This window comes from Camelus ferus, chromosome 5, assembly GCF_009834535.1.
Source record: "Camelus ferus isolate YT-003-E chromosome 5, BCGSAC_Cfer_1.0, whole genome shotgun sequence".
NCBI classification, from domain to species: domain Eukaryota; kingdom Metazoa; phylum Chordata; class Mammalia; order Artiodactyla; family Camelidae; genus Camelus; species Camelus ferus.
In genome coordinates this window covers 67,862,066-67,890,015 of record NC_045700.1, presented here as the reverse complement: position 1 = coordinate 67,890,015, position 27,950 = coordinate 67,862,066, and the positions used below count along the sequence as shown (strand labels likewise).

Sequence of the window (27,950 nt, the reverse complement as noted above, 5' to 3'; positions counted from 1 at the left end):
TTGAAAAGCCCTTAATTTGAAGATAGAAGTTATGTAAATGAAAGCGCTCTAGTCTAGAAATTTTGAGTAGCATGTTGGTTTAAAGTGAAGTATGTGATTCTGTCAGTCTACCAGAGGATCACCAACAGTGCCAGTATATTACGAGGGCTCAGAGCATGACTTTCTTAAGCACACCAATAGTGCTTTCAAGTAATGAGGGTCAGCAATTAAGATTTATTTAGTAATAATTCCAGTATATTTGCAAACTCTGTTTCTACTCAAGTTTAGCCAAATACCGTGTAACAGTTTGAAAACATCCAGTTAGGTGCCCTACGTCATTGTTTCGTTCATTTCAGAGAGAATAATTCTGGCTACAGCAGTTTTAACTATGACTGTGTGTTCTCAGAATTGAGTAACTTCCTCAGACTGAACATATTAAATTAGTTTCAATTTCCTGCCAAAATTTATGGACAGGTTGTAAATGAAAAAGCTGCCTCTGCTCTTCATTATCACTATGTATTATAGTTTTTAAAATAAAAATGTTATTTACTTGCACCTACTGTCAGATATTAAACTACAGAGGCATCCATCAACAGTTCTGTTGAGGCTGTAAAGAAAAAAGTCATGTAACAGCACACCTGGCCTCAGTGTTAAAGCAAAGAGTTAGTGTTACAAGGTGACTTTGATATGTCAGAAAAGCTAATTATGTCCCATCAAAGGACTGAAGAAATTGCCTTTTTTAATGAAAAGTATTTTATAAGTGGTGACAATGATCTGAGGCAAAGCAGTAAAACTAGGTATGTAATTATATAAATTCTTTAAATTCTTATTAGACTTAGCTAATTGACATGTTACTGTCCCATATTGTAGGAGAAAAAAAAAAAGTTAAACATGAAAAGCAGAACAATGGTTTTGGACTGTAGAGATACAGTCTAATCTAAAATTGAATCTCTCTCCATTTTTTCCAAGTACAGTCTCAGTTTTTTCCTGACACTTACTGATAGTCATGCATGTTTTTATTTTATGTTGAAATAGGAGAACAGCAGACTTTTAAAAGAATAAACTGTTAGTCAACAAAATGAAAAAGCAACCCACAGAATCGGAAAAAAAAATATTTGCAAACCATCTCTGATAAGGGCTTGATATCCAAAATATATAAAGAACTCATACAACTCAATAGCAAAACAGAACAAATAACTCAATTAAAAATTGGCAAAGGACCTGAATAGACATTGTTCCAAAGGAGACATACAGATGGCCAACAGGTACATGAAAAGATGCTCAGCATCACTAATCATCAGGGAGATGTAAATCAAAACCACAAAAAGATATCACCACACATCTGTTAGAATGGCTGTAATCAAAAAGACGAGATAACAAGTGTTGACAAAGGTGTGGAGAAAGCGGAACCCTCGTGCACTGTTGGTGGGAGTGAAATTTGGTGCAGCCACTGTGGAAAACAGAACAGAGGTCCCTCAAAGAATTAAAAATAGAGCTACCGTATGATCCAGTGATTGCACTTCTGGATGTTTATCCAAGGGAAATGAAATCAGTATCCCGTGTTTTCTGCAGCGGTGTTCACAGTAGCCGAGTTAGGGAAACAACCTAAGTGTCCATTGACAGATGATAGATAAAGAAACATGATGTGTGTGTGTACTTTAGATACAGGGGAATATCATTCATCTATAAACAAAGTTGGAAATCCTGCCATTTGTGACAAAGTGGATGAACCTGGAGACATGCTAAGTGAAATAAGCCAGACACAATGAAAAATACCGTGTAATCTCATATGTGGAATCCAAAAGAGTCAATTTCGCAGAAGCAGGTTGCTGGGGAGTTAGGAAATGGGGAGATACTGGTTCGAGGGTACAAAGTTTGAGTTATAAAATGAATAAGTTCTGGGTACCCAGTGTAAGCATGGTATTTACAGTTAATAATAGTGTATTGTACACTGGAAATTTGCTAAGAGAGTAGGGCTTATATTCTCACCACCACTGCCTTCCCAAAAGGTAACTATGTGAAGTAAGATGATGAATGGGTTAACTAGCTCAATTGTGGTAATCATTTCACAATGTATAGGTTTATCAAATCATCACATTGTACACCTTAGATATATGCAATTTTTGTCAATTAAATCTAGATAAAGCTAGAATAAAAAGAATAAACTATACAGTCCTTAAAATAAAAACACCATTTTTGTAACTTAGGGTAATAAATTACCCAAATATTTTTTTACTTTTGATACGTATATATGTCTGTGTGTTTTCCATTCACCTGTACACGTACACACACAATATGTATGAACTTAATTTTTATTTCTTTTGAAGAGCGGGTGATTACAAAATGAGTCCTGCTGTTTTGTATTTCAGGGTTAAGAGCGGAACTTTTTATTGTCAGCTTTGACAGAATGTATGTGATTATTAGTGATGTCTTTTTTTAGAAAATTGTGAATTATAGGAATGCTGTGCAGGAAGAAAGAAGTGAAGCATGTAGTAGTTACTTAGGTTTCCAAAATTGACAATTTTTTTTTTTCTCCTTACGGAGGGTTCTGTACTTAAAGCAGAAAGCTGTGGTTGGTTGCTGTTTGGGATGTGGAAAGGTCTATGCTATGGGTGTTTTACTCCTGTAACTGTCATCACTTCAGAATGGTCCGATTATAGCTGTTTGGTAGGAAAGGTGGGTGAAGAAGTGATCTCTGGCAGCATTCTAAAGTGGTGACCCTTTGGTTTTTTTAAATTACAAATGTGAGAGAAATTAACTCATTTTGGTTCCTGGATGCTGGCATGGTTCCCGAAGCTCCCTGTTTCTACATCCCAGACAGAAATCCAACAGGGACTGTGACAGGGCAGCCAACAAAGAGGTTGTTTCAAGTGTTTGGGGTGGGAGAATGTCTCGGGGCATGCTTCAGATATGGATTTTGTGATTCTGAAGTCATAAAGTCAGACTTGAAGGTATGGAGCTCATGAATGTGAGTACAGGTCATCGAGGTATGGCGTGTGCCCTCATCCCAGCTCATGTTCTGTGACAAAAACCAAATTACCTACCTCTGTGCGTGCCTTAAAATGCCATGGTCAGCTCTGAGACTGCTTAGATTCTATGGCAACGTGACACTCATAGAGGAAACCAACATAAAAATAATTTATAGGAATCTAGGCCAGAGCATTATTTTGAGAATGGAATGCCTTAATAGGTGGTGGCTAGTGCAAGACTCTAAAATCTCATTTCTCCTATTGCATGTTGTCCTTTGTAAAGCTATTAGAAATTGTCTCTTACCAGCATTTAGAAGTCTGAGGAACTGACTGGTTGGTGGTAGCGATGCAGGAAAACGGATGTGAGGCATGAGAAGGGCCGAGCCCCAGGTTTCGGTTGAGCCTCTGGGATGTGCCCCGCCAAGCGTGGGTCCTTGGCTTCGCTCAGGAAAGAATTCAAGAGCGAGCCACAGTTGAGTAAAGGTAGATTTATTTAGAGAGATACATTGAAAGGCAAGAGAAAGGCCACAAGGTGTGGGGGTTGGGTGCACAGATTAAAAGTAGGTACACACCTCATAGACAGAATGCGGGCTGTCTCCGAAGAGGGACAGAGAGGCGGCCTTAAGGTGCTGGTTTTTAGGGGCTTGGTGGCTTCGTATGCTAATAAGTGGAAGGACCAGTCCAAGTAGCCAGGGGAAGGGGCTGGGAATTCTCTGGAAGTTGGCCATTTCCCACCCTTTGACCTTTTGTGGCTAGCCTTGGGACTGCCATGATGCCTGTGGGCGTGTTATTCACCATGTTAATATATTACAATGGGTGTATAATGAAGCTCAAGATCTGCTAGAAGTTAAATCTCTCATCATCCTGAGCCTCAAGGCCTACTGGGGGTTGAATCTTCCACCATTGTGATGTTAACTGCTGTGGCATTCCGCGAATGGCTGCGCCCTGCCCCCTCCCTGTCTCAGTAGTTGGCTTCTGTGCTTGTGCCTGGGCAGTTTTTGTACTTACAGCTCATAGCTTGATGCTGAAATTAGGTCTGCAAGAGCTGAATACCACTGACATACTCTTCACCAGTGCTGGATCGACTGGCCAGCAAAAGCCAGGTGCCAGACGGCTGTCAGATTTAAATGGACTCTCACTGATTAGCAGAATTTCAGTGGGAAAGAAAGGCGAGGTTCTTTTCCCTTTGATTGTTTTATTAAGTGTGAAATAGCTAAGCATCCTTTCATATTGATCAGACATGATGTGGCTGTTCTGAAGGATTCATTTCTTTGATGTACCTGGATTGTGCTTCTCGAAAGGAATAGACTGGACCCTGATTTTCTTTTCTAGACTGCCAAGTTTTGATATGTGGAGATTGCTCTCTGAAATGACCCCCTTTCTGAAAGATCGTTCTCACTGTTTTCAAAGGGGCTGTCAGAGCCCAAGGAAAGAAAAGGTGTGCTGTCGATGTTCTTTGAGAAAGGCTGGAGGAGTTGTTTGGGCTTGAACATCACTTAGCTCCTTGGAGTTATCAGCCGTTCTCCATCTCTAGCTTTGGCTGGTTGCCTGCAAGTTTCATATATGTAGTGGTTTGGAATACAGCAGAGTATGCAAGAGCCTTGTTATCTTCCAGAAAAGTACAGCTTATGTGGGGCTGCACACAAATGACTTTCCCATGGACAGGATATCTGGTCTAACTACTTTAAAAAATTGCATAATCCTATAGGGAGCCCTAGCTAACTAATGCAGTAATTATCTAGGAGAGGAGCCAACATCCAGCAATTATATTAGAACAAACGTGCTGCAGTGTTTCTGTTTGTGTATGTCTCTTGGCATCTCGAATTAATATTTTATCATATTTCATTAAGAAAAAAATTAGCCAGAGAAGCCTTGGAAGCAAAATCATTGGAATTATCTGTTGTGTAAGGTTAGGACATTTCTATGAAATTTCTTCGATCTTGACAAAATAATTTCACACCACTGAAAACAATTAATGTTTCCCTCATAGCTAAGCAGAGGCAAGGATTTTCTTGAGGTCTGTGCTTGAGAAAAACTTGACCCTATCAGATGTTATCTTTAGCTATTTATTTTTTCTTTGTTTTTTAAGTCTGTCTATGTAAAATATCATTTTTGAATGCTTAGGGTTTTTTTTGGCTGAATGAAGAGTAGATAAACATTGCTCAACATCTATAAGTTGGTAAACCTTAATTGTCAGTTATTTTTTCAGGATGCTGCTTATTTTATGTATAACTTTGCTTACACACTGATAATATAGACTAACGTTTGGAATTTTGCTTAATAAAATTCAAAAACAACTAGGAAGATTTAAGGTCTTTTTTTCTCTTTTCTTTCTGTCATGAGTGACTCAACACTGTCATTTTCAGAGGCTGGGAAAATGAATTGTTTTAACTGGTATATCCCAGTCTGAAAAATAACAACTCTTGGATTTGGTAAATGGTCCCCAACAGTGACATGCTGATGCTAATTGGATTTTTTTCAAAGGCAAATTTCTACTGGATATTAGGCCAGGCTAATGGACGATCTGAGCTCTTTTGCATATATGACACAAGAGCCTAGTCTGGGGTCATGGCAGAGGGGAGGATTGTTCAGAGAGAATGAGTTTGTAATCAGGCATCAAGAATACTGATCTTATGGGCAGTCATGAGTTACCAGCTCGGCATCAGTCTTCCTCTCCCAGGGTGATATGAAGGGGTGCTTTTGCACTGCCCAGAATCTCGAGTGTGCTAGGAAGGGCAAAGTTTGACCCGGGTACCAAGAATTGGTGTTTGGCTGTGGTTATCATTCTTTAGAGGGCCTGGGAGATAGTTGACAGCCTGATCTGAAGCATGTCCAAGACACTTTCTTCTATCAGGCAGCAAAAACACCTTCTTAGACACACCTAGATATGCATGCGTGCTTCCTTTCCATTTGAGCAAGGGCTCAGCTGCACTGAAGAATGAAGCTGTGAACTAACTTGCACAGCATTTGGAATACAATGGCTGGGGTTGATTTTAATTTGAAAACTTTGCATATTCAAGAAAAGCAATTGTCTCAATTCCCCATGTTTAAAAATCTGTACCATTCCTCTGTTTTCCAGAAGTGAGAATCCACTGAGAAATCTTTGTTACCAGCCACTACTTTCATCCCATTGTACAAAAAGTTGTTACCATTAAATTTAGTGCCAGAGTGCTCTAAATATTCTTCTAGATTGCATCTTCCTTGAGAACAACGGACTGATAATCCTTTTATAATTCTTCTAAAATTTAACATAATGTTGGGTAATCTAGAAATGTCAGGAGTCACTTTACCACTGGATTGATTTTTTTTTTTTTTTGGCAAATGGCTGATTTTTGCAAAAAATTTATCTGTAGATTGTCTCTTATTTACCTCTCTTCATTTCTCACAAAGGATTGTTTAATGTGCTGGTAGTCAGACTCCCTGACAAAACATCTACACTTAAGGCTATGGGTTGATTCTAAGGACTTAAAGTTTAGAATTTACTAAACCTGTGGGTGGTGGACAGCATCTGAATGCTTATTAGAAATACAGAATTGTGCCCTTCCTCTCAGGCACTGACTTAGAATACTTTTGAGGAAGGTAAAGTGATGTAAGTCTCCAGAGATTCAAAACTACAATGGGACCTCAGAGAGTTACCCTTCAGTACCATAAAATTCCTTGTGGAATTTGGGGGATTATTCCAACCCCACTCTTTGCATGCCTTTACAGGGAATAACAGACTAGACTTTTCTATGAATAGAAATGAGCTAACTTTGCTTTTGTAAAGACATCTTGTAGTCCACATCTAGAAGGAATATCGGGTAAATAAGAACTGATATTTTTTCTGTCTCTCTGGAAAAACTAGTAAAAATAAGTTTCTCAGTGGTTGTTTAATCACCAGTGTCATCCTCATGAACTGTTTATTATGTTGGCATTGTGAAGTAGCAAGGAGACTATGGACTTTGGAACCATTTGGAAACTGAGTTTAAATCCTGGAGTTGCCGATTACTAGAACTATGTAGCCTAGAACAAGTTACTTAATATGTCTAAACCTCGATATCCTCAACTGTAAAATGGGACTGAGAGATCAACTTTTTACAGTCTCTTTGCTGCACTTTGGTTAAATACCAAGGAAGCATTTGAGAAGATCCTTGTAGCTCACACGTGTTATGTTGCTAAGGCATGGTAGAGAGGACCACCACCATCGCTATCTCCTCCTCATCCTCACCAACATGTAAGGGTTTCCAATGGAACCTGTGTTAATGTTTTATTTTCCAAAGTACTGTCGAAACCTGAATTATTGTTCATTGTTCCTTTTTCCATCGTTGGTGTGTCTTCTGGATTCAGATGCATGCATACATTTTCTTTGTGGGGATAAATACAAGGTGGTAGCTAATCTTCCACCTCTTTAGGGCTAAAAGTGAGACTTCTCAACCTTGAACAGAAGCAGGTAGAAGACATCTTAATCCTAGGAGATCACTGCAAATGAGGTTGCTGCTTAGTAGACAAAGACTGATGGGGTGAAAAGTACAAATAGATAATGTCTGCATATTTGAAGTGCAACATTTGAAACAGATGCAACAGTCCCACCTTAGTAAGGATAAATGAAAGGTAAGTTACATAATTTGAGTACTTTGTGAATAGAATTGTGGCTTCATAACCAGTAGAGTGACTTTTTTTTTTTTAAACCTTCTGTATTTTTTTCCCCAAAGAAATAATGGAATTGTAAGCAGAATAGAAAATTTCCATCTGGTAATAGCAAAATTTTCTTTATAGACATAAAGCAGTTGTCTGTGTGCATAAATTTTTCTTCAGAGAGAACTAATAATCTTTGAATGCCATTTATCTTAGCCATCATTCATGTGTTGTGTTTTGTTTCATCCTTATGAAAGTCTTGTGAGATAAGCTGTGTTATTCATATTTTAAAGATAAGAAAATAGTTTTAGAGATGAGTAAACTGGAACTTGATTCAAGATCTTTGCTTGTCCCACTTAGAGGTTGACTGTTAGAAAGGATATAGAGATTGGAGACCAAGTTTGTTGAACCTGATTATTGTGGAGAATATATTATAACATGTTTCAGGCATCTAGTTAGTTGCATATATGTGTCTGATTTCAAAGTCTGATTGTGAAAGCCTTGAAGATTCAGGGGCTCTAGTTTTGTACCTCAGGTAGAGGCTGGCATACCTTACAATTGCTCACGAAATATTTGTGGACCGAATGCTGAATGGGCTACACGCTACTCCTTTGAACGATTTGCTGTGTGTGAAAACAGCTTCCTGACACAATGGTCATCACCAGAACAGATTCATTTCTTCCACATTTCACTTTCTAAGTGATGTTACGGTGCACTTGGACACCTGTAAAGAAGAGCTGAATTGTAAAGTAAGTTTTCCAGTTTTCTTTCCACAATTTTGTGACTTAAAACAACTCTTCAAACTATTTGAAAGCTTTTGGTTTTATTTATGAAAACTGCAAAGCAAGCTGAGCCAACTGTCAACCATGAGAGTCTTCTAATGAGTCTTGCCTGGGTAGGTTCACACAGGGATATGGGGAAAGAAGACTAACCTTCGTGCTTTCCATAAACCAGGGTCAAAAATTAAGTTGTATGTCTTCAACCTGTTTTTATGAGTTCCCATCGTAAATCATGCCATTGGAACGTAAGCATTTGACCCTCATGATGAGGCATCAAGAGAGCTGTCACCATTGCTCTAGCACCAGTGTCTCCAGTAAAAACTAGAAATGCTCTGTGAGCTCCCATGGTGAGTTTCTGGCTGTTGCTTGTCCATGTTTGGGGTCTTGATGTTTTATGAATTATTCTTTAGTCTGTGTATTTCTATCACACTTGACAGTTCTGATTAATAGTCCTTAGGCTGAATACTAGTTTTAAACAAAGGAAAATACTTGACATTATTAAGCAGAGCCTTCTTGGATGTGCTTTGGGAAGCAGGAGACAGAAATTAAAAATATTTGAGATTGGTGTCTAGGCAACATAGGAAATCAGACAAACAAATATAATCGATAGTATATCTTCAGTACCAGACGCACCATAAAAACTGTTCGGTTTGTCTTGGGCTGGTGTGAACTGCTGAAAAAGAAAAATGTTTTCTATGGACAGAGAATGATCTCCAGATGAGGACACTTGGGGATTCTTGTCCTTTGAGGGTTTGTCAGACAGTTGGTCTGTTTAACATCAGGGCATCATACAAAGGCGATTTTATTTTTTTATTTTTTATTTTTTTGAGATGAGGCTTGTTTAACATCAGGGCGTCATACAAAGGCGATTTTTTTTTTTTTTTTTTTTTTTTGAGATGAGGCTTTAGCCTAATGACTGTGACTGCCCAGAAGTCACTCCTGGGGTCTGACAGGCAGTCCCTGCATCTTCAAAGGCCTGCAGGGTAGGTATCATTACACTAAGCATTTTATGCAGCAAGCCCATCGAGGCTTGATTTTTTTTAAATCAGTTTTCAATCCCATCTGTTCAAAACTAGGTAAACTGGATCTCTTTGGTTCCTTTGTTTTTTGTTTAGGGAAAGTTATCTATTCAATAGAGACGGATAGTAATTGGATTATATTACTGTAATTCATTTATTAAGAGAGCATTAGAATCCACAGTAGTGTGTTTCCATCTTAGAATCCACAAATTACCAATTAAACACAATCTTCTGTTCTAAAACAATGTGATTATTTTTATTTAAGCCTATTTTGGAAGCTGAGTCACCCGCCGCCTACATACATCTTTGTTTAAAAAGCATTAGTGGAATATTCCTACATCTGTAGCCATCGCTTACTCATTTGTCATTTGCAGGGGTAATTGGCGATAGCTGTTCATCCAGACAAAGCCTGACCACGCTTGGGGTCCCTCTTCTGCCTGTTGGCTAGTTATGGCAAGTTTTAAAGGCAAAGCTCTCAAGAAATTATACCACTTTAAAAATAAAAGTTATTTGAGAATGGTGGCACACTACTGTGTAAATAAAAAGAAGGCCAGGCTGCTATAAATGAGCAAGCTATTTTTCTTAGAGTTAATAATATTGATTGAGCACTATTCTCTACCTGGCTCCATTTCATTCCCTTTGGGAATTTTCGCAAATTTACAATCACATCCCTTCCCTCAAGCATAATACAGAGTAATTGTAGACATAACAAGAACCCACGTGAAAACCTAAATAGCAGTACTGGCCAACTCCACAAGAGGTGTAAGACAGGACAGCGCACATTTCAGAAAGTTACACTTTGGTGTGTCCTGAGTTTATGTCAGAGCTCACCGTGGAGTTGAACAGCCAGAAAAGTATTCAGAGAAATGGTGAAATTGGAGCCGAGCCTGAGGAAAATGTAGGAACTTAAGGCCCCAATGTTCCCGCTGGGAGGGAGGATATGAGAAGAGCAGGGAGGTACGTGGCATGGGCCCCAGAGAGAGCTGAGAAGCAGGAGAGTAATGGGAGGCTGGGATCAAAAGGGCAGAAGCAGGAATGTTAGACAGGAGTGAGCACTGATTTTTCAGGGAGAACAGAAAGTTGGAAGGATTGCAAAGATCTATGCTTTTCTAGGAAGTCTGTATGGAAGTGGCGACCAAATGTTGGTGGATGTGCATTGGTGTGTCATCAGCAGTGAGGCTGAGGTGGAGGACGCTAGGCTTGAATCTTCGTCTTCTCCGTGGAGGGTATCGGGCAGCTGGGACAGGGGGTGGTGATGCAGAGTTAGAAGTGCAATGGACCAGGATGTCCTTGGAGAAGAGAGAGTGGCACTCAGAGGGTAGACAAAGCCCAGGGAAGAGTGCTCCGTGCCTCGCAGCCAAAGAAAGGACATGGCTTTGAAGTCAGTGCCACAGGGGACGTGGATGTGTTAGAAGGTGTGGAAGGACCAAGATGTTGAGGTCTGAGAAGAGTCCTTCGGTCATGATGACAGAAACCTTTTGAGAATGCAATAAAATAGTAAGAAACATGCAAACCATTGAGTAGGCGTAGGAGAGCATGGCTAGGTATGTTAGGAAATATTAAGTCTGGTAGAATTACAGTCCATACTGTTAATAGGTTATTTATCTCCCAGATAAGCGTATTATATGCAAATGCAAGGGTGAGATAAGTAGATTGAAAGGACTGAACTCCCAGAGCTCAATGCTGCATGAATCTGTTGACATTGCACCATTTTAAGAAACCCTAAGTGCGTCATGCTTCTTTCATTTTGCCTCTCGGCTGCTTGAGATTTGGTTTCTGGACCCTTTACCTCTTTAGGGCCATTTCAAGCCAGAGACGAGCCCTCCAACTGGGTTGCTTCACATCCCTTACACCCATAATACTTGGCTCCATCTAAAGATCTTCTCTGCTTCTTTATCACTTCAATTCATCTTACAACATTAAGAATTAAAGGCAAAAACAGGTTTTAATAGTGAATGCCATGAGGCGAATGGTCTTCCTACCCTATAGTAAATGGATGTTGACACTTGACAACTTCCTCAATGGGTGATACCAACTATATAATCTGCTAGCTCAGTGCAAAATGAAAATGCTGAGTGGATTGTTCAAAATTTAGTAACAGGACAGCAACAAGCCAAGCATTAAACCAAGAAGGCAGGTGGCTCTTTGACTGCAGAGGTTTGCATAGGCGTGAAGCTGGCCCTGTCTGTGGAGACTGTTCAAGGCTAGTAAGAGGACAGTAACCATTCTGTCCTCCTAAGAAAAAATATGATGCAGAGTAGTATGAAGCACATCAGAGCAAAACAGTGAATGTTGTTGACTGAAGTCCATCCATGCTGGCGGATTTGGCTGGACATACCTCTGACAGTCATTCAAGGTGTCAGCATAATTACTCTTGTGTTTTCCATCTCATCCACTGTTGATCCCACAAATTAGGGAAGGTGAAGAGAAAATCGAAGGTGTTAGGTCTCTGTTCGAGTACCCCAACTGCAAGTCTCTTCCCACTAAAGTAACGAATGAATTTTCTAATAGCCTTGCTCTGAAATGGGAAGTGCTATGGTCAGTTACCCAGAATTGCTGATTCTAAAACCATCTGAATGATGTGATGACTTTTTTTCTTCCTATGGGAAGATGTGAAGGGTTGTGTTTTGTTCTTTGGAAGTTTAAATTTACCTTCTCTGGGGCTTTCTGTTTCACTGCAGCTGAAAGCATGGTTTACTGTGTTTGCGTTGCCTTTTCCATGGGCGGGTGGGTAGCAGTCACCGCCGCTCTGATCCGTGTGGCTCTCAGCTGGCAGTGTGGGTGCCACATTAATGGTTCAGTGGCCCGAGTGTGTGTGGGAAGGTGTGCTTTGGTTCTGGATTACATATGTAAGCAGTCATTTCTTAAATATTTATTGAATAAGTAAATGGAGAAACTTTATTTGATATGTGTGTATGTGTCTTTTTTCCCCATCAACATCTCAGCAGAAGATGACAGAGCATGGAACAGCATGGTGGTATTGGAAATGCTTCTGCTTTGCGAATAGTAGGAGAAATTAATTTTCATTCACTAGTCAAGAAGTTTCATTTGCCTTCACATCCAACAGTGGGATATCTCATTTGATGAAATACAAGCTTTTGGCCAAAATGTGTGTACATTAGACATAGATTAAATTCACTGGGTAATTATTTAAAGGATGACTATGTTAATGGGTTTTCCATGTTTGGGGTACTGTCATTGATTTTCTTTTTCCCCTTCTCATCGTCTTTGTCTGAGAATTTAGTTATAAATGAAATTAGCTGAAGACAAGCCAGGAGGACATTCTCCACTAAGAGTGTCGCAGAGTGACAGCTGAGATAGATACATACACGGCTTGAGGCCTGACAGCTGCAGGGAGGCAAGGGGTGTCCCCGCCTCTCCTCCTCCCCATCCACTCATCCCGAGTTCATTTTTATTAAGTGATAGCACGTTTTACTGCAGCTACTACAGCATCTTTCCTGTCTGGAGGATTAGAATGTTTGATGCAGATGATGGTCTGGATCTAAAACAACCGTGACATTGATCCTTTTCAGCGGGTCAGAGATATCATCTCTTGCCATCAGCCACTGACTCCACTAGGATATGCTAGGAATCTGTATCTAATTACCTGTGCAGCTAATTACCTCTGCCATGTTAAGCAGCAGCAGTAATCTCATTTCCCTTTCAAGTCCATTTTACGGCATCAAACTGTATTATATTCCCCTTTTAATGGCTGCTGACAAAATTACTGCAGCACCACCCAGAACTCGAGGAGGAGCCAGCCTGCGCATGACTCTGCTGCACCTTGTATGTTTTCTGTTGATTCCTTTTGTTTGTTTGTTTGTTTTACAGTGAGCTATTAAATACCTCTGTGTCTGAGTTACCTCCCCCAGCTCCATTTGTTGGATTAGCATTACCTTCCTGTGACAAGACACTATATCAGAAGTAATCGATCTGATTAGCATGGAGATGATATGAACACAGATTGTATTGATGTTTAATAGTGCAGGCATCCAGGTGCTGTAAACATTATAGATGTTTCTGTATGCTGTGTGCGAGGTCTCTGTAATGAAGACAGCAACCACAGCAGATTTTTAGAGCGCGATGATTTATTTTCTGCCAAGTGCCACGGTGGGTCTTGCATAGTATATGGCGCTCCTGTGCGGGATCCGCACAAAATGTTTTAATCAGCATTCAAAATAACGCAGATATTTTCACCGGACAGTTTCTAATCTTGCTTTTATTAAGAGATGCTTGCCACACTGCAGTGGAAAGCCTACTGCAGTCTCATTGAAAACCAGCCACATTCTTCTCTGAGCCATATCCTCAGGTTACCTTATTATTATAACGCATCCCGTGTTTTATAGAAAGACCTGCCAGAGTTTTGTGCACCACAGCCTCTTCTCATTCACACCACATAATCAAGCTTAACATTTAGCTTTCATACCTATTTTTACTTTGATTAATTTTTTTTGCTAAAGATCACTTCTTGATCTGGATTCTGCGGGTGAAGGAAGAATCTAGCTGGCCACCATTTGGGGGCTGGCTCTTGGCAGTCTGTGTGAACAGAAGGGAGTCTCTGCCAAGGAAAGTTTTGTGTAAGTGGATGAACCTTTTGCTGGGGATACAGTGGAGAGAGGACATTCCTAGAAAAAGATCTTGCTTTGACATTAAGCATTAATCTTGGTATCTACATACTTCTATAAACTTGTTCTGGAAACTAAGAGAGGTGGAGGGCAGGAGATTGCTTTTCTTTCTTTTGAGAAAAGAAAATATTTGGAGTTGAGACATTTTCTCATTTCATATTTATATAATCTTGTGGGCTTCTAAATTTTCTGTTAGATCATACTGCCTATAATAGAAAAATAGGAAGTATGAGTAGATGATCTTAAACATGTTCCTGAGAATTGTCATCTGTGTGTATGTACATGTGCATATGCACGTATATTATTTATACATATGTACACATACACATGCAGTTCATACTCCCACACAGATATATCTGCATGTGTGTGTGTTTCTGTGTACCATATTTACTTGTGTCTAGCCTGCCATGCGTGGTTTTTTTTGTCTCTTCCTTTCCTTTCCAATTTCCTTTACTCCGCTGCTCTTTTCTACATAGACACCTAGTACCAGAGCCAAACACAATTACTTATTTCTAAAATTCACTATTCTTTTCCATCCTCTTGGCCCCCCAATACGTTGTTTTATTTTTCCTTGAAATGTTTCCCCCACTCTTGTCACCACCATACCTGAGAGCTAACATTTGCCTGCCAATATCAGCTCCAAACCTCTCCCTTTGGACAGTTTTTCTGAATTTGCCCATCCACCAGTCTTCAGTAGTGAGCAGTGCCTTCCTCTGAGCACCCCGAGAACTTTGTATGTGGCTTCTATTACCATATTTCTGATCCTGTGTTTTATATGGCCATGCCTTTCTGCCTTGGAATGAGGACTCTTTGAAGGCAGTAATTAATAATTAACTATGTTTGTGTACATGGCAACTAGTGGGATGCTTAGCAGCTCCTTTTTATTAACGTATGTATTGAGTGTCTCTTGAAGCTTACATTCTGATGAGAGAGAAATAATTAAAACATAATTATGTAACCGATGGTGATAGATGGGAGACATGGGGAGGGCAGGGTAAGCAGGAAAATACTATATGGGGTGAAGAGGAAGGCTTTCTTCAGAAGGCGCAGTCAAGGTGGAGAGGGCAGTGAGACTGGCGCGTGCCTGGACTCGTGCAGCAGGAGCAAGAGGGGGTATCTGTGGCTGAGTTGACTGTGCAGAGGGAGGGTGGGGGAGCTGAGGTCAGTAGAATGCACTAGGAGGAGGAGGGTCTTTTAGAGCATTGTGAGCCACAGTAAGGGCTTTGGCTTTTACTTGGAGTCAATTGAGGACTCATTAGATTAGAGAGTTTTGAGCAGAGACATGAAATCATCTGGTATATCATGGCAGATGTAGGATAATTCTGGCTGCTGTACTGGAAACCAGTGATGGAGAAAGACTAGTAATGAGGCAAGAATAAAGGTGGTGATGTCAGTGGCTTGGACCAGGTTGATAATGAGAGGAGATGAAGAGATGTGGGCAGATTCTGGGCACAATTTGAAAACATCCTCAGTAGGATTTAATGATGGATTAGATATGGGGAAATGAGAAAGAGAAGAAACAAAATCAATTCTAAGAGTGCCTGCAACTATAAGAAAGGAGTCTCCATTTATTGAGATGAGAAAGCCTGCTTGAAGGGGTCTGGGCTGGGGGGAGGGAAACTCGATCAGTCCTGACTGTACGAGTCTAGTTAGAGACACTTATCACACATGTAGGCAAAAAGAACAGATAGTTACCCAGAACTAGAATTTGTAGAAAAAGTCCATATAGAAAAATGCATTTGGGTATTTCAGCATAGAAATATTTTTTAAATCATGAGACTGGATGATTAGGAAGTGAATGTAGGTCTGTGACTTCGCCCAGGGACATTCCAGTATCTAAATAGCAGAGAAGTGTTGGGGAAATGGAGGAACTGGCATAGAGGAAGATTGGAAGAGAGCCTGGTGTCCTGGAAAAAGCATTTCAAGGAGGAGGAAAGGATCACCTGTGTGTGATGAGGAAGGGAGAGCTGAGAAATGGCAACTGGAATTGGAACTTGGAGGTAATAGCTCCCCTCCAGGAGAGCTACTTCAGTAAAACAGTGAGAGCAAAGCTCTGTCTCAAGGGGCCCTGCTCTACGGTTGAGTTAGAGGAATGGGAATGTCCTGGGAGGGCAATACAGGGTCAAAGGAGGGATTCTTGTAAGACAACACTAAGAAACTAAATAAATGGTGTTTGTATGGTAGATGAATAAATGATCACATGAACATAGTTAAAAATTCCAAAGCTGTGCTGTCCCCCCCCCCCCAAAAAAGCATATGAACCATGTGTATAGTTTTTAATTTTCTAGTAACCACACAGAAGTGTAAAAAGACCAAATTGATTTCTGTAAAAACTTCTCTTTAACTCAACTTATACAAATAATATTTCAAGATATAACCAACGTAAAATGTCTTGAGATAATACATGCTCTGTTTTCATACTAAGTGTTTAAAATCCATGTGCATTTTATGTATATAGCACTTCTCAGTTTAGGGCAGCTGCATCACAGGTACTCAGAAGCCACGTGTGGCTGGTGGCTACCATGTTGGCTAGCACAGTCCTTGATGCTGTACCTCACAAATAAGAAAGAGCTATGTTGTAAGTCAAGCGAAATATTTTTATTAAATCATATCATTTATTCAGAGTGTATAATTTGTACCAACTGATGCAAAATGAGTAAGAAATTGATACAGAAATTAGTTTTTTTTTTTTTTTTTTAGTTAGGTAATATAAATACAGGAAACTATTTTTAAAAGAACATTTGACTTGTGTCCCTTTCTCAAAGACACTAAGATTTTCTCTCAACTTTTTTTTCCCTACTAAAATAGAAAGTTTAATTGCCGTTTCAAATGTGTGGTTATAGTAAAAGTTGAAATGGGTTTAATGTTACTTATAACATTTATAAAGTTTGGGATGATTTAAAGGGCATTAAATTTTTTTTTTGGATGAATTATACATGTTGCTACTCAGAGATTAATGGTGTCCTTTGCAAAGAATGTGTGTATTCTACTTGAATTTGTTGAAATTATAGTAATGGAATTTCATTTTTGCAAGGTTGTATGTTAATACAGACATTTTCTTTAAATAAATAGTTTGAGGTGAGGAAAAACAGAAAGGAGTGCAAAGCGGGGTTCAAATAAGTTGAAACTCGGTTTTTAGGAATACTAGAAAAATACGGTTAGAGCCATGCTATGGTCACAGGCATTATTATTTTTATTTTTTCACTTAACTTTCTGTCCATTAAATAAGTCAGACATTCCTGCCTCAGTTCCTCTTTACAAAGAGGAAATGGACTAAGTGCCCCTTAGAATACAGCAATTCTGTGAGTCTCTGAAATGCAAGTTGTTACACTGAATTGCAAGTTTACAGTAAATCATAATGTACAAATTTTGCAATTGTACAAATGGTTTGCATCCAATAATGAAAGCATAAAATGAAATAAATAAACATGGTAAACACTCCATGGAAGCCACTCCTGGATTGAGTTATTGGTGTTTCAGAGATGGACATTTAAAGTGAATTTCATGAAAATAAATTCCTCAGATTTTTTTCTTCAGATTTTTAAAATATTAAATATACTGATAGACCATGTAGATAGGTGTTGGGCATAGTGCCTTTTAAACAACAATAAAAGAACACCTTTAGTTCATAAAAAGAGCGATAATTCAAAAAGAATAAACTTTATTAGAAGAAACAAATGTATTTTAAAAAGGAAAATGGGCTTTATCCCCTTAAGGTAGAGATTGGCTTAAAAATGTTTGTACTAAATTAATGTTTTTTTTTTGACAAGTAGAGAATTAAGGAGAATTTTTTTAAAACAATGTATAACTCAAGTGTGCATAGGGCAGTTGAAGAGGAGGATGAACCGATAATGCATTTCTCTTGGGAAAAATCAAGGAGTGCATTTAAAAACAGAATAATTTGGAGAAATAAAAATCTAGAAGATTAGGAGATGCTGGGTTATGTTATAAAATTTGTTTATCTCCTTCCCTTAACCATGTATGTTTTTAGAATCATCTTTAAAAGGCTAGTTTGGAATGTCTTTTGCAATTTTAAACCAAGAGCTTTTTATGAAACTTTTAAAAAGTAATGCTTATCATATTTTTATAACCATACATATCTTCAGAGTTTTGCATTATGTAGCCCTTTAACACTCAGAATATAGTTTAGATAATTCACAAAAATAATGTTACAGTCTAGCCAAAGAGTCTTTTTCACTCTATCATGCATTTAAAAGTTATATATGAATACAATTACTTGAATTTACATTTGTTTATTCTGTAAACATTCATACTATAATGTGCTATTTTTGCAATAAAAGCTAAGAAACTCTATTATTCTTGCATTACATTCTTCACTAAAAATTTACTGTTTTATTCAAATAAACAAATTCAAACTTAATGAATTCCAAAAGAAAAGAACTAATATTAACTTGGCTTCATTGTGCTTTATCTCCAGAATATTTTCTTCTCCTTAATCAGATTCTTCATAGATACAACCTCTTACCTCTGTTTAAACTCACTTCTTTCGACAGCACTTTGACTGTAAGAACTGAAAGAATATGTGCAGGAGAGCGAGCAGTAGAAAAGGAATAAGAAATACTTAAGCTGAAGGGGATGGTTCTTACAGCACATAGGGCGTCCCCCTGAAAAGAGTGCTATCTGTTCTTTTTGGTAAGCAGTGGGACACAAGGAACAGTATTACTGATTTTGCTCTATAGTAAATAGTCCTCATATATAATCCGAGCAATAAATAATTTATTTCCTTAGGACTTTTCAACTATGAGCATTTCGATTTTGGAATATCCAGGCTTTCTACTGAGACTGTGCTTGAACCAAACTTTTCTATCACGTGACCTTTGACACTGTTCTATGTGCCTGTTTGTTCAGTAAAGTAGGATTCTGCAAATGCAAGCTGCTGTTACTATGTGTGATTCTACTTTGGGATAAGTAGTAAATGAGGACACTAGAGGTTAGGTTTTGAAAAGAGGGGGTGAATTCAGTGTCAGCAAAGTTTGGGATTTTTGCAGTAATGCAGTAGTGAAGGTAAATGAAGGAAAGGCCAAGTGGCTCTTGGCTTCTGCTTTGTGCCTGGTTCTGTCTGGATCTTACCTAAGGGTGGTGTGCTACGTGTTGATGAGATTCAGCTCAAGGGCTCTGGAGTTAGGCCACCTGGGCTAGAAGAATCTCTCTCTCAGTGGTGACAACTTGCACACTTGACCAGTCCATCTAAATTTTAGTTATCATATATATGAAATGGAGATAAATTTTAGGACATATACCATACAGATCTGAAAGGACTAATGAACATCATATATGTAAATCATTTAATATAGTTCCTGGCACAGTGTAAGAGCTTAATAAATGTTAGCAATTAAAGTCATCATTAATACTGTTTTTATTATTATTACCTGTGTTATTTATAAGGGAGACTAATGACAATGGAATTTGAGAGATAGTTATGCAAGCATGAATAAAATTCAACAGTCCTATTAATTAGGAAGGGAGCTGAGAAATATCTATTCAGCCAGGTCTAGTGCATTAAATAAAGGTTAGCTAAAGCTTTAACCATTACTAACATCCTTGTTACTTGATTCTCTGAGACCAAGGCCGAGCCTAATTGTTTGAAGGTCATAAAATTAGAAAGGCTTTGAGCTTTTGTCTAAAATTGAAAATTGTTGCCTCGTACGCATATGGTCTCCAACACATCAAAATGAGTGTATTAGTAGTTAATTGCATCTTCAGGGAAGGAGGAAGTTGAAAAGATTTTAAGAAGTGAAGAACGATAAAAGGAAATTAATGTGCATTACTCAGTATTAGCATTTGCTCAGTGTTGTGGTGTCATGGATATCCTTTTTTAGTGTTTTTCTTTATTTTTCAAAAATATCTTTAACAAGTAAATTTATGAGGTTTTTACAAGTTTATTAATGCTTTAGTTCTCCAAGCCTTATTTTTGCTGTAACGTAGGGCTTAGACATCCTAGAATTTGTAGATTTAGGAGGGACTGTTATACATATGTCTTTCTTGATTAAGTTTCTTGTTTAGATTTCAATAAAATTGCCTTGAATCAATTTTGGAGGACAGAGTTGGTTCATGCATTTCAGTCTGTAGGCTATGATAAATACAGAACTACTAGACTTTAGGTCCCATTGGAGAAGTGGACAGATACCTGAAAGTCAAGTGAAAGTTGAGAGAAAGGGTTAATAGTCTGTATCCTAAAACTCTGATTCCTGTGTTTTTAATTAAACATTATCTGAGATAATTATAGGTTCATATATGCTTATAAGAAATAATAAAGAGGTTTTGTACCCTTTACTCAGTTTCCTCAGTGGTGACATCTTGCAAAAACTATGGTACCATATCACAACCAGGATGTTGACATTGATAAAGTCAAGATACAGAACAAGATACAGAACAGTCTCATCCAGGATTCCTTGTTAAAACTTTGATTTTTGATGGCTAAGTCACTTCAAAGGGATCAACTTAATACTGAGCTTAGTTCAAAGAAGCAAGCCAGACATTTATCAAGAGAACATCGATCATTAGTTTCCACCTCTTAAATGGAATGTTTCGGCCATCAATCCGGCAGCAGCCACCAGAAGAGAACAGAAGACTATCTCTGATATCGCTTTAAAGTAGTGAAAAAACAAACAAACAAACAAACACTAATGTATCTGATAGACCTTGATTGAATGAACAAGGAATGAAAAGGTTTCTGTAGATAATGGAAGGACTGAAGGTAAAAACTTAACTAAGAACCACGCACCAGTATGGAATGATCATTTCTGGAAATAGTAATGACGTTTGCACAACAGTGACAGTTACACATTGTGAATGTACTTGATGCCATAGAACTTCACACTTAAAAATAGTTAAAAGGGTAAATCTTACGGATATTTTACTACAATAAAAACCACTAAGGAAGCAAGCAAACAACCACAACAGATGACATTGACTACTTCTTGTCTTTTAGCTACAGTTCAGCAGCTTTTTTTCAGATAACTTTCTTTTTAAAAACATTAGTTTTTCAAATATATTTTAAGTAGAAAGGATTATTTTCTTTAAAGAGCTGTTGGAAATTTAAGGCATGCTTCAAGTGGTTCTATAAATTAGTTGATCTGTATTCTTCACCCATCATCTTAGGGTTTAAATTCTAGGTTTGGGATTTAAGGATTCAGAGGTACTTCCTGAGGAGCTACATATTTCAAGCTGTATGAATAATGGTTTGCTATTTGTTCCTACAGCATTTCTCTATATCTTCTAGGTATTTCTTTACATGAAATGCCCTGCTTTTTTTGAAACTTAAATTAAGTTTAATTCATCTCTTTCTACTGTATTTGGACAAAATGAAGTTATTCACCCAGCAGCAACTGCTGAATTGAATGTGTACTTTCCCGGTGCTTCTAGTTCCATGGTGGGCCACTGGTCACTGGAGTTGTGGTCACTATGTGAAACTCCTAGAAATGGTGATTGGTGATGACACAAAGAACAATCCGAGACAACCTCCAAACTGGAGTAAAGGTTTGAGGCAGGAAACTCTTGAGAACAGAGCTGGCTGAAACATGGTTGAATAATTGAGGTCTTTGAATGAGAGGATAATACATATACACCTTTATCATTGTCTTAGTCTGTTCCTACTGCTATAGCAAAAACACCAGAGCCTGGTGGTTTATAAGCCAAGGAGATTTATTTGTTCTGGAGGCCTGGAAGTCCAGTATCACAGTGCTGGCAGATCTGGCGTCTAGTGACAGCCCACTTCCTCATACACAGACATCAGTCTTCTCACTGTAACTTCACATGCAAGAAGAAGTAAAGGAACTCTTTGGGTCTCTTTTAATAAGGGCACTAGTCCTTTCATGAGGATCTCACCCTCATGATGTAAACACTTCTCAGATAGTCTACCTTTAAATACCATCACTTTGGGCATTGTGATTTAACATGAATTTTGGAGGGCCACGAGCATTCAGTCTGTAGCAATCGTATACAACAAGGAAAGCCATTTTTCCTTTAGACCTTTATGGTACTTATGGTTTTAAGTGAGTAGCTATGTTAAAAAATAAGAAAAGTTGTGGTTCTCTTAAGCTTATCTTGCAGAACGGAAAAAGTACTTGGGTACTGAGAAATGAAACAGAAGTTTGAGTTTGAAACTAATTGGCAACAACTTGTATAAAATATTCCTTTCTTATTGCCCAAGTGTGATATAAGTATAAATATCACGTTCCTATTTATAATAAGACCTGTGGCCAACATTCAGTATTTGAGCAACAAGCTTCTAGACACATTGTGTTATGTATATGAATTTCCACACCCTTGTGGGAATTTCTACACCCTTGTGGGAACTTGTATTTTGTTTTACCTTACCACATTGGCCAAAACCATTGTATTGTGCTAAACTTACCATCTCTTTGAAACCTAGCACTGTTGTTTATATCTGTAACCTCTTTTTGGGGGGGCAGGGGAGGTAATTAGGTTCATTTTATTTTGTTTATTTATTTTTAGAGGAGGGACAGGGGATTGAACTCAGGACCTTGTGCATGCTAAGCCTGAGCTATACCCTCCCCTCTTAACATCTGTAACTTCTTGCTGCTCTGAATCCCACAAACCGTGGATACTGTAACTTTTGCAGAAGCCTTCCTAATTGGTTCACAAGTTCTCTGTTCTTTAATTTCCTGAAAAAGTTCCTCATTCTCTTGTTATTGATCTGAAAGAAAATGAAGAATAAATATAATTCTGACAGTCTTCATCTCTTTCTCTCCACCTTTTCATTAGAAAAGGCAATCATTGCAGTGTCCTTTTATATGTAAATCTTATTTTGCCTCTAGCCATTATAAAGCTTTATAGAAGCTAAAATTTTAAAAACCTGTGGCAAATAGAAAAGGCTTAGCTATATTTTCAGTCTCTATAGAATCCTCTTTGAAATTAGATGACCACCTTTTCTCAATGCTGAGATTATTCATCATGCTGTCAATGTATAATATCAGTCCACTATTTGTAATTTCTCCTGGCTAAAGCATCCCATTTGCTATTGAATGCTACTTGAAAGAACATCATTGATCTAGGCCACACGCAAGAGTTTTAAAATCTTCCCATCAGAGGATATTACACCCGTATAAATAAAAGAGGCTCTCATATTGTTTTTGTGAACAACTGCTTTATAGTTCTTTAAGTTCAATAAAGCACTACCCTTTGTTAAACTTAAGGTCTTTATTGTTTTCTTTTGTTAAACTGTTTCTGTATTCATAGTCCTGGATGGTTTTATTAATTAATTTAACTTTACCACTACTCAACTAATTGCTATTAAAATACCTTATAATCATTGTTAAACATGTTAATTCAGATATTGACCGTTACCATTATTAACTGCTATCGTGATAGAGGCCTGGAAATGGATCTTAATTTGGCTTTTTTTTTCCCCCCAAACTTAACAGTTAATAATACACCTCAGGTATCCCCTGCTAACCTAGAGGTGATTTTTATTTATATCCTCTTCTGAGCAACTTTACCAAGGACATTTGGAGATTTTGTAAAGTTCATATTCTGTGGGTAACCCTGACTTCTGTTTTATTTACATTAATTTTAATTACCTCTTGGTTGAGAGGCAAATTTTCTGTCATTCGGTTATACTTACCTATAAATTGGTTATAGCAGCTTCTTTAATTTCTATTCATTTTTCAGAAACTCTGTAGTATCCCCAAAAGGTTTCCTTAAAAAATAAATTGAGATGTTAATTGGGATGTTATCTCTTTTATCTTTTTATTTGTTAACCTATTTTTGTTTCTATTTTTCACCTTAAAAAGTACATCGATCGATTTGACGGCCTTTTATGTGCTTCACTGCTTTTTTGTCCTTCAACTTTATCTTACTCAGAATTGATTTTAGGTTTACACACTTGAAGCTGTTAATCTTCTTTTAAGATTTCCTAAATTTATTATGTAGGTTGTGGATATGTTACGGAATCACTGTTGTGCTGAGTAAGTGGGGCTGTTGATTTTTATTAAAATTAAAGACTTGGGGAGGCAGCGTGGTGTGGTGAAAAGAACATAGGCTTTGGAATAAGATGAACTTGGGATTGAATCCTGGCTTCTTATGTTCCTGGAGAGGAAAACATCACTTAAACTCTAAATTGCTAGGTGGTTGTGAGAATGAACAGCGATAGCATAGAGAAATTCCCAGTACATGGCAGTGCTTCAGTGTCCCCCTTCTGCCCCTGAGTTAATGGAGTGGAAGAGAAGGTAGATATTAAGCAAAAAGCAACTGGAGGGGTGGTGATGTTCTCAGCAGCAGGAACCAAAGGGGGTTGGACGAAGGATATATTTGGTGGCCTTGGGCCTGGCAAGGTGGCGAGGAGAGGAAAGGGAAGAGGTAGTCACAGAGCAGGGTTTCTGAGCCTTCTCCCTGCTCTCCACTGGTACAGCTGTCTATCATTTTCCTTTAAAACTGTTTAATAAATTGTGGCTCAGTCTGAGATTTCTGCTGAAAGAAAAGCAGCATCACCATTTAAAAGTAAGATATTTGAGGACCCAAATATAAATACACTCAGGATCGCTAAATGGAACTGTTTTTAAAACTTTGTACAGGATGTGTTAATACTGGGGGGGGGGGGGAAGAGGGAAGTTTTCCCTCTGGAATGACTTTCAAAGGAGTGCACCTCAGCCTCTAAGACGCATGAGTCTCAAATCTCTGCTATCGTTGAAGGGCTGAGCATGCAGTGGGCACAGTGGGAACAGGCTGGTAGGCATAGTGGCTAGAAGTTGACGGGGGAAGGGGTTACAGTTAGATTTTATTGGGCAGCTGCTCCCCATTTCCTAAAGTGTTTGAGATGAATGAACTCAGCACACAACTTAAATGGGTTAATAGGGGGGAAAAAGAGACTATTGAGGACCAGTGGCAGCCATCCAGCAGCATTTAACACCTTAAAACATTCCCAGAAATGAAAAGCTGCTAAGTCAGGGGGAACAGAAATAAACGAGGATAGCAGGTGAAAGACTAAGATGTTTTTATGGGTTAATCTAAGAAAATGAACATTGAGATGCCTTTCCAAATAAGGTGGAAAGTAACGTGGACAGGACTGTAGGGGCATTTGTGGCCGTTACTCTACTTTGGGTTAAAATGACTTTGTGGACTGCTGGAATAGAGAAGGACTTTCTGATCGCAGTTAATGCTTCGTGTAGCAGCACCTTTTTATTCCTTGCCTGGACTGGCTAACTGCTTAAACACGTTTTCTGTGACTAAGCTTACAGGGCACAGTGTGTCATTTGGACCGTAACCATTTGGTCAGAGAGGTAAAATGAGCCATTCCCGTCTTCTCTGTGTGGAGTTCTAGAGTGGGTAGCCCTGTGAGAATGCAGCTAGTTGAGACTCAGACTTTCCACGCTTTGATGCCCATAATAACTCTCATCTCACAGAAAAGTGAAAATTGCAGTTAGAATGCCAAAGCCCTTTTTCATCCTTTGTTTTCTCGTTTCCTTGGCAAGCATGCATGGGTGTGTGTGTGTGTGTGTGTGTGTGTGTGTGTGATGAATATCAGGGCCAGAGAATTCTCCCATGCCAGTTGTGTATGTGGCCAGCAGACCTTATTATTAACCAGAGAACACGTGATATTTGGACTGTTATTGATAATTATTTCTTGTGCTCAGTGTGGCATTCCAGGCTATAATTTCAGTGCCTTCTCTTACGTTGGGAATTTAGCAACTATTGTTCTGCCTAATAACCATAGCTTGAAATATACATTAGCAGCCCAACTAATATTCGTGAAAGGAGTGAGTTCAAAATTTGTTGTCAGATTCATCCTGACCTCCAGCTGTGGAGGAGGCAGGCTTTCTTTGTAGCATGGCCACAAAGTTGTGTTTCTCCCAGACTTACTTTCATAGTAAACATCTCACATGGGATTACTTAATCTGCATAGATCCCTAAGCCATTTGAATTGGAGTGCGTAGGGGGATATCCTGGAGAATGGATGTCACTTATAGATAATGAACATTCTTTGGAAATTCCAGCTTTTCTCCTGAGAACAAGGTACGTTGCGAAAAATTGAAGCAACATGACATTTTCTTTTGAAAAGTGAAAAGCATTTAAGCTTTTTTAGCAACTGGAAGAGCGTCTGTGGAAGACGACGACTGCGTCTGTGATAGATGATCTGAATCCACGGGGCTGTGCTTCTAGGTCTTGTCTGTAAAAGCGTACATTTTAGTATACCTTCTACTTTTCATTTGAAGGTAAATTATACTCTAATAAAATCCCTCGGGAGGAAAATTCCCAAAGCAGCTAATATCCCTAGAGCATCCTGCTGATAATACAGAAACATTTATCCTTTGCAGATGGTTTTCCTCTGTAGGTCTTGATATTAATGAAAGGGACATTTTGGGCTCAGCCAAAGCCTTATTTTCATGGGATTCAGAGTTCAATCAGTGCATTGTCATAAAATTGTGTCTTTTTATTGATATTGAAAGACTGTCTTGACTTACATTATTTCTCAGACTTGTTTCTATGAAGTTTTCAAAGTCCTCTTCTCTCTGTTTTTGACACACATTGGATTCACTGCAAATTATATTGTTACTAGCCTGTCTATCATAATAGTTTAAAGCATTTTCTAAGCCCCTTGGTGCTATCCGATACCAAATGACTTAAACAGATACAATTTCTTCCTTCTTTGAGCTTTTAATGAAACAGAATAATGATAGCAAAGGAACTAGTAAGAGCATTCAGAAATAGGAACACATGTTAAGACTACTTAACCAATGTATCCTAAAACTTTTGAGCCAAAAGGAAATTTAAATATACTTAAGTATAATTATCACATATTGAAGATGAAATTGAATCCTCTATAAATGAGTCACTCAAGTTCATTCAAAAAAGCAAGTGTAAGATATTGAACTGAAACACCAGATCTCTTCCTTGACGGTTGTTCTTGTGAATCATACTTCCATGGGAGTAAAATATGAGCGATATCTTCAAACTAGTCTATCAAGTGGGGGTATCTTTTTTTTTTTTTTTTAATGATCCTCAGAGATGCACATTGGGAGAAATCGATACTATCCTTTTTTTATACAAAATAAATTACTTTATCATTTGCATAATACTCTACAAAGCATAGAAGTCTAGGGGATACAGAAGAGTACAAGAGACTGGCTTAAGTACCAGAGAGTCAAGAGGGGAAAATGTAATAGAGCCTAGGCTCTGCTGGGCACGCTGCCATCCTTTTATAATTCGTGAATTCTCTATGACCCAGATGAATTAGCAGCACCTAAAAGAATAATTGATGCTACTAAAGATCTGGAAGGACTGCCTAGCTGGAGTAGCTCTTTCTGTTTCTGTAGGTATCTGAGATTATTTGACTGGGGAGTTTTCATGTAGTATATTTGACTTAGGTAAAATTTAAAAACAAACAAACAAACAAAACCCCTCCTGAACCTTAGGGCTTAGATAAGATTAAGGGCATGAATCTGGGTGACAAAATAGTTCCCTGGATCAGTGCTATCAGTTGTGTTCTTTCGCAGAACCGGTTTGTGTTGCTTCTAACAGATTTAAGCCAAAAGGGAGTTTATTGCTAGATGTTTACATAAGCTCGACAGTCTGCAGGAGGGTTCAGAGGTTATGTAGTTAGGAACCACACACATAATCATACCTTAAAACAAGAAAGGATACTGCCATATACTTTGGTCAAGAGTGTAGAATGCTACAGTCATTTGGGAAAGTAATTTGTCTACATCTGTTAAAATTGAAAATGCACCTGCTCTTTCACATAGAAATTACATGGCTAGGAATTCATTCTGTAGAAATAAAACATGTATAAAGTTAGGCATACAAGGATATTTATTGCTGTTCATTCCCCATCCCCAGGCCCCCAAGCAAGATAATGTTCACTGCTCTTGGAAACCTGTCTATTGTAAATATAGAGGGAAATGCTGACAGACACAGACTATGAAGCCAGGATTTGATAAGTTTTCTACATCTTGGCTCTGTGAAGCTAAGGGTATGTTACTCAAC

At 38.4% G+C, this 27,950-nt stretch overlaps 1 protein-coding gene and 1 long non-coding RNA gene across 2 annotated transcripts in view; one reads left to right on the top strand and one right to left on the bottom strand.

The window, feature by feature from the left end:
* The window catches only part of PARD3B (par-3 family cell polarity regulator beta), a 923,861-nt gene that overhangs the window by 270,451 nt on the left and 625,460 nt on the right, over positions 1 to 27,950 (top strand).
* LOC116663737 lies at positions 521 to 26,065 on the bottom strand. Its single transcript, XR_004320035.1, has 3 exons — positions 26,054 to 26,065; positions 19,252 to 19,255; positions 521 to 622 (listed from the first exon to the last, which is right to left on the bottom strand). It is a non-coding gene; the product is annotated as an uncharacterized LOC116663737 (long non-coding RNA).